The sequence below is a fragment of the Leptonychotes weddellii genome, chromosome 1, assembly GCF_054177405.1.
Source record: "Leptonychotes weddellii isolate Sample4059 chromosome 1, ASM5417740v2, whole genome shotgun sequence".
Classification (NCBI taxonomy): Eukaryota; Metazoa; Chordata; class Mammalia; order Carnivora; family Phocidae; genus Leptonychotes; species Leptonychotes weddellii.
In genome coordinates, this window is record NC_138369.1 from 58,904,508 (window position 1) to 58,919,695 (window position 15,188).

The 15,188-nt window shown below is 45.5% G+C and overlaps 1 long non-coding RNA gene across 1 annotated transcript in view; it reads left to right on the forward strand.

Annotated features, from left to right (window-relative positions):
• The first annotated feature begins 3,472 nt into the window (after positions 1-3,472).
• The window catches only part of LOC145717106 (uncharacterized), a 42,661-nt gene continuing 30,945 nt past the window's right edge, over positions 3,473-15,188 (forward strand). The window contains exon 1 of the long non-coding RNA XR_014140135.1: positions 3,473-3,497. This is a non-coding gene — a long non-coding RNA (uncharacterized LOC145717106). The remainder of the gene's footprint in view (positions 3,498-15,188) is intronic.

Consider the following 15,188-nt stretch of genomic DNA (forward strand, 5'->3'; position numbering starts at 1 on the left):
GGGCAATGGGGGCAGAGGTCCTTTCACACTAGATTAAACATGAATCACTTGGGGGCTCCTTGCCATGGCCGGCCCCTTCTAAAGTTCACTGATCTCGAGTGTCTGGCACTGTGATTTGTACCTCCTGCCAAGTGGGAAGTCTCTGGTCATCTCAGAGTGATTTTTACAGACTCAGTCCCTGTTTAGGGGGGTCGCAGCCCAACACAGCTACAACAGGGGGAGAAACGCAGGGCCCGCAGGAGATTCCAGTGGCCAGAGAGTGGCCAGGACCCTCCCTGAGCCGTGGGATGGGGGATGGGAATTACGGAGCCTCCCTCCAGCCTCATAGCAGGTGTACCATCCTGGTCACTCCCAGCCTGAGGCCACAGGGCTCACAGGCAGGGCTTCCTCCTTTCTGGTCTGGTCTGGAAATACCATTTCATCTTCCCTGAGGTGGGAATCCTGGCGTTGGTGGCCATAGCACTCAGGGCCCTGGAAGGAGTACTGGCAGCAAAGGCTGACACAGCGTCATCCAGTTGCATTCACTACGCAAAGCACTGGGCTTCTTGGGACCTGTGAGTTTTCACCTGTAGAAAGGGTCCATGTCTCCACCCTGCAGGGCTAAAGACTGAGCGAGACGATATATGGTACGCTGCCGCAGGCCAGCTCAGTCCTTCCAGCTGTGATCTGGCATGGCACAGAGGACCATTCTCCTGCCACCTTGGGCCAGAGGGACACAGAGCCTCCACCCACCGGCGGGCGGAGGCCTGGCTGAGCCTGCGACCCAGCCTCGGCCTGCGTCCCGGGCGCCCTGCAGCTCACGGCCTGCAGGGGGCAGCAACGGGACACGAAACCGAGGCCGGGCCTCTCCCAGGCGAGCCAGCTGGCTTTCTCTGCAGCCTGGGATAGAAAGTTCTCCTTTGCATCAGTGAATGCAGCTTGGGTCGGTTTGTTTTTAAACGGGTGATGTTTGAGATTCCTTTATGAAAGCGCTTCACATCTGGCATTCAAAGAAAATCATTGGTCTAGACTCTCCGGCCTGATAGCAGCTTCTATGAAATTCGGGCCCATCTTTCCAGTAGAAGTGCCTCCCTGCTCCGCCACCCCCTCTCCCTCCTCCTCTTCTTGTGACCTTTTATCTCAGCGGGAGCTCTGACTAGAAAGAGGGTTCTGGAAATGTGGTGTGTTTCTCATTAAGTTTCTGCTGCATAAAAGTCACGTGATACAAAGCTCTTTCCCCCACCCCCCCTTTCTTTCTTTACCCCGCGTATCTACAATAACTCCTGCTGCTTACGTTTTATTTAATTTGAGATAATTGAAGACTGAAATCTTGTTGATAGGAAGATTCTAAAAAATCTTCTTCCAGGGTGCTGGTGGTATGTTTGGTTCACTTTTCCTTGGTGTTGAGATGGTCAAACAGAATCCCAAATAGGATCTGTCCTCGGCAAGGCCCCAAATGCCCCCTTTTCCTTCTCTTTCTGAATCGGAAAATTTCTTTCTTTACAACTTGAGGCTTTGACTTGGAGATTTTAAGATCGGAGGCTGCTGAGTGGGCCCTAAGAAACCACTGGGGCTCCGCAGGGAGTCTCAGGGCTCTGGGAAGGTCATTGCTGCGAACCAGCTGCTCCCTTCCCTGCATCTGTTGAGATGCTCTCATCTGAGCCCAGGGGTCGGTGGCAATGAAGAGGAGACAGAGGGGGAGACAGAGGAGGGGGGCACAGATCCCGATAACTGCCAAGTCTCTTTTACCCCGGGCCCCCTGGCCCTTGAGGCTACAAGCCCGCTGCTCTCTCTGTGAAATGTAAGCAATGGGTCAGAGTTTGCACTGCTGGTGTCACAAAGTAGGTCGACGGCTTCCTGCCTAAAGCGGAGGACTGGGAGTGGATGAATCGAGTCGCACCTGTTCAGGTGAGCCTTCTCGTCACGGTGGTGTGAACCGGGGTCTCTCCTCACCCATTGCTCTGCAGTGCTCAGCCAGTGGGACGTTTCTCTCTCGGCCCTTCACCCTGGCCTTGGCAGTGAGAGGGGCTGGCCTTTCATCTTCCTTTGAAGAGCAACGGGGCTACTGGAACTCCTGGGTCAGCGTCACCCTCGCGGCCTCGTGGTGGTCCAGGGGCCCCGCGCCTCACTGGGCCAGCTCCGAGGCCCATCCGCAGGTGGGAAGGCTGTTGGCTGTCCCTGCTCCTGGTTTTCTCTGACGTTCGCCCTTCCCTTCTCCTCCGAGGGCATCATATCACCTTCTATCACCGACACCGACAGAAGCCTTTGGGATACAGCCCACCCATGTAAGCTTCCGTTCTGAACAACAGAAAGGACACAGGGAGTGGGGTGTCTCTTTCTGGTCTGCCTGCCACTCATTCCCTGTGGGGCCTTAGGCAAGTCCTTTCCACCCTCTGCCTTCGTCCTCATCTTTGCAATCTGGGGCTGGATCTGAGGTTTGCTAGACTCCCAGCTCAAAGAGACCATGGCGGCTGTCAGCCGACTATTGCCCCTCGGTGGTCTGTTTTTCTAAATAAAGTTTTATTGGCACAGAGCCACACCCACTATTTGCATACTGTCTGGCTGCTTTTGCACCACCACGCAGAAGGGAATAGTTGTGAGGCCCAAGGTACTTACTGTGCGGCTCTTTACAGGAGAAACGGGCCAGCCTCTGGTCTATGGCTTCGGTTTTATCTCACTTGCTTGTAATTTTGTTTTGTGGTGATGGGTCACTTGAATGAGAGGCAGGAGGCCGTTCCAGCATCCCAGCCAGAGCGCCGGTGAAGGACTCCCTCAGTCAGCTTGGGCTGCCATAACTAAATACCACAGATTGGGTGGTTCAAACAACAGACAAACAGCAGCTATTTATTTTCTCACAGCTCCGGAGGCTGGAAGTCCATGATCAAGACGCTGGCAACTTCAGATTTAGGCTGAGGCCTCCTCACCTGGCTTGCGGGTGGCTGCCACCTCTCTGTGTCCTCACACAGCCTTTCCTCGGTGCCCGGAGGGCAGAGAGAGAGCGTGTGAGCTCTCTGGTGTCTCTTTTTCTTTCTTTTTTTTTTTTTAAGATTTTATTTATTTGACAGAGAGAGAGAGAGCACAAGTAGGCAGAACAGCAGGGAGAGGGAGAGGAAGAAGCAAGCTCTCCACTGAGCAGGGAGCCTGATGTGGGGCTCAATCCCAGGACCTTGGGATCATGACCTGAGCCGAAGGCAGCCACTTAACCGACTGAGCCACCCAGGCGCCCCATGGTGTCTCTTTTTCTAAGGACACTAATCCCATTGGATCAGGGCTCCACTCTTAACGGTCTCATTTTAGCCCCGAATACCTCCTTAAAGGCCCTGTCTCAAATACGGTCACATTGGGGGTTGGGGATTCAACATAGGAATTTTTGGGATGGGAGACACAATTCAGTCCATGACAAAATCCTACTCATTTTCTCAGGAGACTTTCTAATGAGGCCAACCTGACAGATGAGGAAATGGGAGTCAGATGCTCACTCTGTGTCTTAGGCTGGATTCCCCAGAACAAACCCTGAGGTGAGGACCGTGTGCATGGGATGCACTGAAGACATGCTCCACAGGGGATTGGTCAGGGAGGCAGGGAACCCACGAGGGGCAGGGCAGAGCTCAGGCACAGCCCCCCAGGGCTGGCTTCGTCCTGGCCCCACAGGGCAGCCCCGGGAGCCTGAGACTCCGCACCAGTCAGGCACTGGCTAAGGGCCGCCTTGGGGCAAGGCTAACTCCCAGGCATTTCATATCTCTGCTGGTGTGGGCAGGCTGCTCTGGCCGCCTGAGGGCAGTCCCTCAGAAGCGAGATCACACAGAAGCCAGTGGAGGGCCACACAGCATGCATAAAGGGGATGGCAGGCCACCTTGGCAAGGTATTGGGTGTGTTGCTACCTCCCAGACAGGCAAACCTGAGTCGGTAACAAAACGTCTGTCCAAGAGTACCCACGGTCAATCTGGTAAAACAAAACTGGCGCATCTGCCAGAATGTTCTAGTTGGAAAGACTGAGGAAGTGACTAAACCTTGTGTCCAAGGACATTCCCAGACCTGGCACATAGTCGTTGCTCAGTTAGGGCTGAAGGCTGCTTGCAGGGGGGCTGAGTGGAAGCCGGACAAGGGGCTGGAGTGAGGGACCCCAGCCTGGGGGCAGTCTCAGAGAGCCAGTCTGAGAGACCCTGTCCTGGGCCTCTCCCCGCAGCCAAGACACCTGCCCCTGGCTGGCAGGGACTTTTCTGAGTCTGATTTTCAAAGACTGTCTTTACCACATGGGAGTGTGGCCTTTTCCCAGGGACAGTGAGGTGGAGGGGCACTGAAATGGTAGGGGAGGGTGGGGCGGGGACACATGACTCATGTAGCACCAGTGGGATTTTGCTTCTATCTTGATTTTTTACACGTCTCAGAACAAATAGAATGGTGACCGATTTCACACGTTTTTGTCAGTTTTGTCACATCGTCCACACTTTTTTTTCTCCTTTGGGAGAATTGAACTGAAAAACTATTAGAAATAATGAGAGTTCAGTAAGGCAACCAGTCACAAAATAAATGTACAAAAATCAATAGGTTTCCTATTTCCAACAGTAACCACTTAGAAAAAATAATGGAAAAGAAAGATCTCGTTCACAATAGAAACAAAAGGTATTTATCACCTTGAAGCAAACTGATAGAAGACACACGTGCTGCCCTTTCCTCCCTCCATCCCAGGTGTCCCTCGGTGTTGGGGGAGAGACCTGCTATGACTACAGCTTGGGTTCCTGGCCCCCACCCTTCAGGCTTTGCACGGGAGGGCTGGGGGCCGGGCTTTCCCCAGCTCTCTTGGTGGGAAGCATGTTGAAGATATAAGCTCATGACAGCTGCTCTGGGCAGGTGCCAAGGGACTGCTGGGCCTGCTGGTGGCCCATTGCGGTGGCTGTGGGTGGTCACCCGAGCCCGGGGCCGGGCCTGGGTTGTAGGACATCCGATGCAGCAGAGAGCCATGGGGCATGGTACAATTTCCCGGAGGGCCTGCTAACTCTGGAAGCGTACCGGGTTGACCCCTTCTACCACTCTGTGGTGTCTCAGTGGACAAGCTGGCCATGCCAGTGGGGGTGCAGGCCATCAATGTTATCCTTGGTAAGAGTTTCTTCTGTAACCAGGATGGTGTCACATCTGGGATGGGGTTAGGTCAAGGAAAGGATCCAGGGCTACTTCATCCCACTTTCTAGGATTCCTCTGACCTGGGTGGAAGGATCACATATATGAGTCAGGATGTTTTTCCTTTGTAAATGGCGGGAAGCTTAGCTTAACCTGCCCCAGACCCCAGCCACCCCTGCAAAAAAAAAAAAAAAAGGTACTGTATCCCTCATTGCCCCTTGGTGCGGTGCACACCAGTTTGCCGACTGTCAGCCCCCATGGCTGCCCGAGGGGCCTGCTTTGTGCATTCTCATGTGGGCTGGAAGTGAAGGGTCGTCAATGCCCTGTGGGAGTAACCTGACACTGTGACAGGCAGGAGAGGTGTGTCAATACCCCAGCTCCCTTGCCCCTTGGGCAGGATGGCTCTGAACTGTGTGCTCCACAAAGTGTCCTGGAGTTCCTAGGGTGCCTGGGTGGCTCAGTCAATTGAGCATTTGCCTTCGGCTCGGGTCATGATCCCAGGGTTCTGGGATCGAGCTCCACATCAGGCTCCCTGCTCCTTCCTTTTGCCACTCGCCCTGCTTGTGTTCTCTCGGCCCTCTTTCTCTGTCAAATAAATAAATAAAATCTTTAAAAATAAAATACTTAAAAAAAAAGTGTCCTGGAGTTCCTGAGTGGGACTCAGCCCAAGCTGGCCTTTATCTGCTCAATAATGTACCTTCTTCTCCTTGTCTTACTTCCCCATTTCCCCACTGGTGTTTTCTGGGATTGCTTCTCACATAAACTCTTTATTGCATATGAATCCTTATTTCAGGGTCTTCTTTAGGGGTAGCCTCAAATGAAAGAGAAAGGAGAGAGGGAGGCTGTGGATATTGATTTAGCCTCATATAACTGGAATCCAGGCATAGATTTGGTTTCAGGTAAGACTGGACCCAGTGCACTCATCCAGTGTTATTAGGACTTGGTCTCTCTCTTCCCATCACTTGGCTGAGCTTTCTCCCCAGGAGGAATTTCTCAGCACAGTGGCTCCCAGCAGACCCAGGCTTACCTTCTTGCAACTAGGCTTACCTTCTTCCAACTAGGCTACAGTATGAGAACCAAAATTGGTGGAAATGCAAACTGGTGAAGCCACTCCAGAGAACAGTTTGGAGTTCCTCAAAAGTTAAAAGTAGAATTACCCTGGGGTGCCTAGGTGGCATAGTTGGTAGGGTCTGACTCTTGGTTTCATCTCAAGTCGTGATCTCATGATCCCCTGTTAGGCTCTGTGCTCAGTGGGGAGTCTGCTTCTTTTTCTCTCCCTCTGCTGCCCCTACTCTTTCTCTAAAATAATTAAATAAATCTTAAAAAAAAATAGAACTACCCTATGATCCAACAATTGCCCTACCAAGTATTTATCCAAAGTATACAAAAATACAGATTCAAAGGGGTACATGCACCCTGATGTTTATTGCAGCATTATATACAATAGCCCAACTATGGAAAGAGCCCAAATGTCCATCAACTGATAAATGGATAAGGAAGATGTGGTGTATACATATACAATGGAATATTATTCAGCTCAAGAGGAATGGAATCTTGCCATTTGCAATGATGTGGATGGAGCTAGAGTGTATTATGCTAAATGAAATAAGTCAGTCAGAGAAAGACAAACACCATATGATTTTGCTCATATGTGGAATTTAAGAAATGAAACAGATGAACAGAGAAGAAGAGATGGCAAACCATAAAACAGACTCTTTTTTTAAAAAGATTTTTATTTATTTATTTGAGACAGAGAGCATGCACACGAGAGAGCATGAGAGAGAGAGAGAGAGAGAGCAGAAGCAGGAGGAGGGGCAGAGGGAGAAGGAGAAGCAGACTCCCCACTGAGCAGGGAGCCCGATGAGGGACTCGATCCCAGGACCCTGGGATCATGACCCGAGGGCAGATGCTTAACCGACTGAGCCACCAAGGTGCCCCAATAAATAAATCTTTTTTAAAAAAGGAGAAAATGACCATCCCAGCTGAAGTACTGCGTCCTTCTGCTTTTCATACTAATGACTTCTGTAAAGAAACAATCTTTGATGGGAGAATAGGGGATGAGAAAGGACCTAATATCTGGAGGTGGCTCCTGTGCACCCAGCATCATCTGTATGCTCGTGACTCACTTCACATCAAACCTGTGGCGCTCATCATGTGGGTAGATGCATTGAAGCCGGAAGATGTTAGGTCAGGCGCCAGAAAAGCAAAACAGGGACCCCAAGTCAGCACTGTGACATCCCTGAGCTATGGTATTTCCACTGTTCTAGAATGCTCTAGAACCTTCCCTCAGAGAATGGTGTCGGGAGAAGGAACTCTGCTCTGCTGGTTCTGTGGGTAAGATAGACTCTCTTCCCACTGGTCTGCATACGATGATATTAAAAAGCAGACACTTTAACCAAGTGGGGCATCATCCTACATGGTGTAAGAATTAGAAGCAATCCATCAGTGCTTCTGAAATCACAAGGAGCTTAATAGCAAACAATCAGTAGTTTGCTCAGATCCAGGCTGGAGAAACCTGTCTATGTAGTTCACAAAACAGGCAAGAGAAGCAAAAGACAGCTTAGCTTGGAGAGCAGTTGTTATGACTTTGGCTGCATAGTGCCTGGCACACAGTAGGTGCACAGCACATATTTGGGGAGTGAATGAACAAATACATGGATGCTGGTGGCTTTTTTTTTTTTTAACAATACTACTTTCCAAATGTCTTTCCATGGCGACAAATAAATCATTTCTTTTTTTTTTTCTTTTAAAGATTTTATTTATTTATTTGACAGAGAGAGAGACAGCGAGAGAGGGAACACAAGCAGGGGGAGTGGGAGAGGGAGAAGCAGGCCCCCTGCCGAGCGGGAAGCCCGATGCAGGGCTCGATCCCAGGACCGTGGGATCATGACCTGAGCCGAAGGCAGACGCTTAACGACTGAGCCACCCAGGCGCCCCAAATAAATCATTTCTTTTTTTTTTTTCCAAATAAATCATTTCTGATGGTCGTGTAAGAGTTACTAATAGTTCAATCTATTGAACATTTTATCATTAAGATATTTAACTATTTAATTCCTGATTTTTGAACTGTCGGGTAGTTTTCCATTTTGGGGGATATTAAATAATGCTGTGAATGAATATTCTTGCACTTACATTTTTGTAAATTTTTCAGATTAATTTCCCGAAGATATATGCAGGAAATAATTGCTTGGCTAAATAGCATGCACATCTTAAGGGTTACTTATTTATTTTTTGGATGCACACAGCCAAATATATATCCATATCCTTATCCTTGTATGGATAAGGAAAAAATGTAATTCATTTGTAAAATTAAGCAAACAGGATTTGCCCTTGATACAGTCTTGGGCTAGACCTTACCTGTCATATCTTAGCACAAATTAACACTCCAAATCTAATTAAGTAATCTTTGTGGATTATTGTTTAAGATAAGCAAGCCACTGGATGAGATTTGAAAATCCTTTGCTTGCTTTTTATTTCCATCATCCTGTTCTGTGACTCTCTGGAGAGGATGAGCAGTGTGTCTTTGGGCCTATGACACCATGTCTCCTGCAGGTTATATTCTGCTTTGCTTCCTCTCCACTCCCCCAACCTCACACAGGATCTAGATTCCAAATACTTGTGGAATTAAGTGTTGGCAAGAGTGTGGGAAACCCAGACTTGCACACACCGTTGGTGGGAGTATTAATTGGTACAGCCACTTTGAAGGCAATTTGGCAGTGTCTATTAAAATGTAAAATGTTCATAGCCTGTGATTCAGCAATTATACTTCTGCATGTCTTCTCAAGAGAAACTTCTGCACCTGTGTGGATGTTCACTGCAGCACTGATCCTAACAGTGAAAAACTGGAAACAACTCAAATGTCTGTCAATTGGGGAATGACTGAAATGGAAAAGATTCTGTTCTGTGCACTAGTTAAGGGGAATGAAATAGACCAGAGACAAAGAACTGGGTCCGGTAAACCTAATCCGGCCCAGCAGACATATCTAATTCTCATTGCACAGTATTTTTGCCCTATTATATAATCTACTACTATTTTGGTAGGTCGAGTCTTGTTATTTGTTATGTTCTATATAGTCTCTGTGAATACTGAATGGACATGACAGTGAGGTTCTTTTTTTTTTTTTTTTAAAGATTTTATTTATTTTTTTGACAGAGAGAGACATAGCGAGAGCAGGAACACAAGCAGGGGGAGTGGGAGAGGGAGAAGCAGGCCTCCCGTGGAGCAGGGAGCCCGATGCGGGGCTCGATCCCAGCACCCTGGGATCATGACCCGAGCCGAAGGCAGACGCTTAATGACTGAGCCACCCAGGCGCCCCGAGAGTGAGGTTCTTTCCTGCAAGCCTCTGGCCACATTTTCATCAACCAATAAATACATAACCTTGTTTTACATTGTTTAAAGACACTTTATTTAATATATATTATTGATTCATTGACATTGAACTCATGGCCAATAGCGCTATGCCTTGAACCTCAATGAGGCTTATCTAACAGGTGTGTTTTCTCCATGAGGCACATCACAGCCTTTTTGCCCTTGGGAACACCAGATTGCACCTCAGCACTTAATTTAGCCATTTTAAACAGTGAAATTACAAAACAAAACAAAACACACACACACACACACAAAAATGTGACATTAAATGGACCACAGAAAGAATATTTGTTTACAGTATGAGAACCAAAACAAGAAGGCAGAGCATCCCTTTGTCCAACCTGAGCTGGGAAGGTGCATGTCAGGTGACTCAGATTTTTGCCACTCTGCTCATGTCCGTGATTGACCACAAAAAAGCTGAGATCACTGATTTTGGGGTTACAAATAAATTTTAGTGAGTATAGGGGGATCCACAAATATAGAATCCATGGATAATTAGGGTGATGATATATACCTCTAAAATATAAGGACTCTTTTAAAAACATAACCCCCATTACCATGATTACTTCTAGATTCTTTAGTATTATGGAACATCTAGTCAATGTTTGCATTTTTCCAATTAGCTTATTAAAAAATTATGAACCCATGAATTTAAACATATTCAATGCATTTAAATTTATTGCAATGATTATTCTTATTAATTTTATTATTTTTTTAAAGATTATTATTATTGATGCTCAGATTGCCCCATCTTTGGCCAATGGGAACCTTTGCAAGTTGGGATAACCCCATCAGTCTGAAAATTGTCTTGTTTTCTGATACAATTAAATGTTTTAGTCTTCTTGTTTATTTCCTGTACCAGACTTGGAATTAGCTATTCCTCCAAGCACATTTGGTTCATTTTGGTGAGAAGTGGTATCTACAGACCGCAAAATGAGCACTAAGGGAACTCATTTCTATTGGCCTTGGCATTGTTTCCAGTGTCTCGTGTCTCAGGGGGAAATAACTAGGAAATATGGATAGTTATCTATCTATATCTATCTATCATTTATCTATTATCTATCTACTTATCATCTATCTATTATCTATCTATCTACCATCTATCTATCATCTATCACCTATCTATCTATCATCTATCATCTATCATCTGTTATCTATCTACTTATCATCTATTATCTATCTATCTTCTACCTATCATCTATTATCTATCTACATATCATTTATCTATCATCTATCTATCATCTATCATCTACGTATCTATCAATCATCATAAAATACATTATGAATTTGAACTAATGCTTCCTTTTCAGTTTTCAGTTTCATGGTTTTTACTTAAACTTTTCCAACATATGCATTTCCTTCTTCCCACACCCAAAATCTTTGTTCTCCAAAACAGCATGGATGATAGAATTGGAATATCATGTAATTATTCAACAATTTTATCCCACATTACTCATATATCAGTCTTAGAATTCCAAACCCACACACTCCCACCAGCAATATTATTATTGAAACAGTTACTTTCTGTTGTTGTTTTTATAATTCTTTTTGTACTTAGGATATATTCCACTAAAAGTATGTAGTCAAATTACTATAGCTTCTGTGTTGTTTTGTCACCAAAGTGGATACACAGTTAGGCTCACTTAATTCTTTTTGTTTTTTCATATTTGGGGATTAATATTTTAAAGTTTAATTGTCTTAAAATTATATAAAAAATTACATAGCATTAAAGATATATCTAAAAACCAAAATATGTTCAAATAAGTCTAGCTTCTCTTTCTCTCTCACCTACTCTGTACCTTCCTTTCCCCTATAAACAACCCTTTAAAGTGTTTGTGTGGCTTATTTTCCATTGAAAAATTTAATTAATATTTAATTTGTATAAAAATATATCTATATATCGCCTTCTTTCTTACATAAATAGTAGAATACAATACACATTTTTCTGCACCTTAGTTTTTTTGAAAAAAATCATTTTAGCAATGTAAGTTGGAACTTACTCCATAGTAGACGATAAAGATATTCCTCATTCCTTATTATAGTTATACAGTACTCTATCATATGGATGTATCATAATTTTTTCAATCAGTCCCTGATTGTGGCATTTTGTCTGTTTTCTGCCTTTCCTATTACAATTGGTACTGCAATTAGCGACCTTGTGCATGTATCTCTTTTGTAGTTTTGGCAATATATGTTTGGGATAAATTCCAAGAAGTATGATTATTGGATTAAAGGGTAAATGAATATGTGATTTTACTAAATATCTCCAAATTCTCTCCATAAGGGTTACATACACCATTTTGCCTTCCCTCTAGTGATATATGAAAGGGTCTGTTTGGCCAAAGCTTCACCAAGAGAGTATATTGTTGAACTTCTAGATTTTTGTTAATCTTTTGGATAGAAAGAGAAATGATATCTCAGTTGAGTTTTTATTTGCATTTTTGTTACTACTGCTCAGCTTTCTGAGGAAAATAAAATGTATTGAAAACATATCAAATAACACATTTCATAGGAACATCTGAGTCTCCATCTCTCTTGAAACATTAATTCGGCAGTACCAAATCAACATTTCCATGTGGCATGACTGGTTGAGCTGAGTACCAGCTATCCCCTTCAGGTGGGCATGTATTTTCCAGTTTAATGTAGACTTCACTTTACCTCTTTGCAGGGTCATATTACCTGACTTTCCCTGTCAACATTTGAATTTGTCAGCCCATTTCTTGACCTGGAAAGTTGGTGTATCAGTTAGCTATCGCCACAAAAATTCTGTGTAACAGTCACAAAACTGCAGTGACATATGACACTGAGCATTTATTGCAATTGCATGTGTGGTGGTTGGCTAGGAGGCTCTGCTGTTGTTAGCTGGGCCCATTTACATGGCTGGGGGTTTGGTTAGCTCTCAACCGATCTAGATTGTTCTTGGCTATATGGTTATAGAGCCATCTGAAAAGTGTGATCCCATATATGTAAAACATAGTATGCACTGGATGGCATGCTTCTTGTCTAGCTACTGCTTATGCCATGAGCCCTCACTGTCAGGTTTATGGTTGGGGCCTGTGTCCTATTGAGACCCATATGTTCTATTGTTGCTCCGGACCTTCCTAATGGCACAATTCCCCCCCTCCACCCCTTAACATATACCCAGCACTCTAGTCTCAGGCATTTGCTCAGTATCAGAAAGGACTTTTTCTTCTACCTAGGTCCTTTAGCTCTGTCAAAGATGGGAATGTACTCTGATTCTGCATGAAGGATGTGGTGGGGGATGAGAAATATAAGTAGTAATGTTGGCCTTAATGGAAAAAAGACTGCACTCCCCAAGAGAAAAGTGAATTCTGCCAGGAAACCACGTATAGACTCAAATTGCAACTCTTCCCTGGGTCTCCAGCCTGCTGGCCTACCCTGCAGATTCTGGACTTACTAAGCCTCCTAAGTCGTGTGAACCAATTCTGTAAAATCTCTCTGTCTAGACACACACACACACACACACACACACATATTCTGTTGGTTCTGTTTCTCTGGAAAAACCTAATACAGAATGTTGGCAGGGGAAGAGTTTCCAACCTGGCTTGTTGCTTGTTTTCTTCTAAACTAACTTAAAATTAAATACATCTCACCACTGTGAGAATTAATGTTATACAAAAAGATGACTTTCTTACATAAACAAAATGCTGACTTTATTTCTTGTCAATTATAGCTCTATTCTTAGGGTTCAATTCCTTCTGAGTTGCACCATGGAGATTTCTGGTTTTAATTGACAATGCAGGGTCTCAGCTCCAGATAAGTGTTCTGTAACCCTTAGGTTGTTCTCCCGCAATGGTGGGTTGAAAGAGGTGGTGAAGTGGTAAAAGGACCAGCATGAAAAGAATTCTCCTTGCCTTGCCACAACCTGTAGAGAGTGGTTGTGGTTATGCCCCCAAAAGATTTAGACCTTCCTTAAGCACCATTTATTCTCAGAAATTGTTCTGGGCTCTGGGATGGGTTTGGTTTAGGCCAAACCCAGTAATGGGGATGGTACATTTTGTCTCATTTAATCTACCAGAATTTACTATCAATTTCCACTCCGTAGTGGAAGGCTCTGTGTGTCCTGGAGATGCTGTTTTGTACAAGAGGCATCACTGACATATAGGTCTTGACTCGCCCTTGAGGATCCCTGAGAGCATGTGAGAAAGATCTCAGTAGCCAGACTTGGAAAAGGAGAGAAAGTGAGAGGGGATATCAGCCTGCTGGTGTGTCAGGCACTCTAGACTCTAGGGTTTTCACAGCAGTTGAGGCTGGGATGCTTGGCTTCCTATCACATGATTTTGCAAATATTCCATGGAGTGTTTGTTTTAACTATCCTCTGATTTGGCAGAGACACCTTTGCATCACGAGGAACTGGCAGCTGGAAGAACTGAAGGAACTCTGCAGTGGGGGCTGATTTCTTAAATGCTCATAAATTCTGCATGCTGTGGAAACAACAAAACACATAACAAACACACAGTCTGAAAATCTTATGAATCCTCTTCAGTCTGTGCTTCTGCAGAGAACAGGGGCATCATCTGAAAAATAAATAATCCCATAGTCTCCTAAACCCACAATGGGTGAATGAGACTGCTGGGCTTGACTCTTCAAATTCGGGTCTTACTCCCCAGATTCCACCATTAAAAGCCCAGTAAGCAGTGGGGTGAAGGGCAGTAGGAGAGAGAAGGAGGAGAACAGTGGTAATGCCAGTCTCCTAGAGGAGCCACTGCTCTTCTTTGGGAAAAGAAACTGACGTGAGGAAGGTGAGAACAACAGTGAGCCACTGTGGCATAGGGGTGCTTGAGCCAGACACACTTGGGTTCAAGTCCAAGTCCTACTGCTTACCAGCCACGTGACTGGAGGCGGGTCATCTCATGCCCTGACCCTTACTTCCCATATGTGTAAGATGGCAATCATAACTACCTCAGAGTTGTGGGCAGGTCAAGAACATATATATGAAGAATATGGCACAAACTCAGTCTTTGTAAATGTCAGTTGTTTTTGTTGCTTCAATTTTTATCACACATCAGCTTGTGGTGCTGAACAAAGCTGATGGGCAACCATTTCTAACCTCTGTGAGTGGTGGTGAGTGAATCAGTAGCAGGGTGGGGCTGAGAGTTGAATTCTTGGCTCCTGGTCCATGGCTCAGTCTAATGAAAGGGCCAGATTCTTGATAAACCATTGCCTGAATGATTGGAGCAACCGAACCTGCCCTGGGGACAGGTACGTATTTTGTTCTTTGACCCCTGGCCACCCTGCTCAGGAGAGGCAGCTGATCACGGGGCAGCCTTGTTTATCTGACCTCTGCTTATCTGGGCCATGGGTTTATCTGGACATAGAGTCCTCGCCTGGTTCTCTTGTGTCTCTCCTGCACTCCCTTCAGGACAGAGCACCCCTGGAGATGCTAAGTCTCTGTTTACAGAGACTTCTCTGGCCTTCCTAGGACACATTTCTCTTAGATTATTCAGGGGTGTGCATGTGTGTGCCTGTGTGTGTGTGTGTGTCCCCTAATTCAGATTAATAGGAGGTCTGTAAAGTGAAAAACCCATAAAAGAAAATGAATCAGAGACAGTAATCAGGGGCACCCGGGTGGCTTAGTCAGGTTGAGCATCCAACTCTTGGTTTAGGCTCAGGTCATGATCTCATGTTTCGTGGGATCGAGCCCCACATCGGGCTTCACACTCAGTGCAGAGTCTGCTTGAGATTCTCTCCCTCTGCTCTT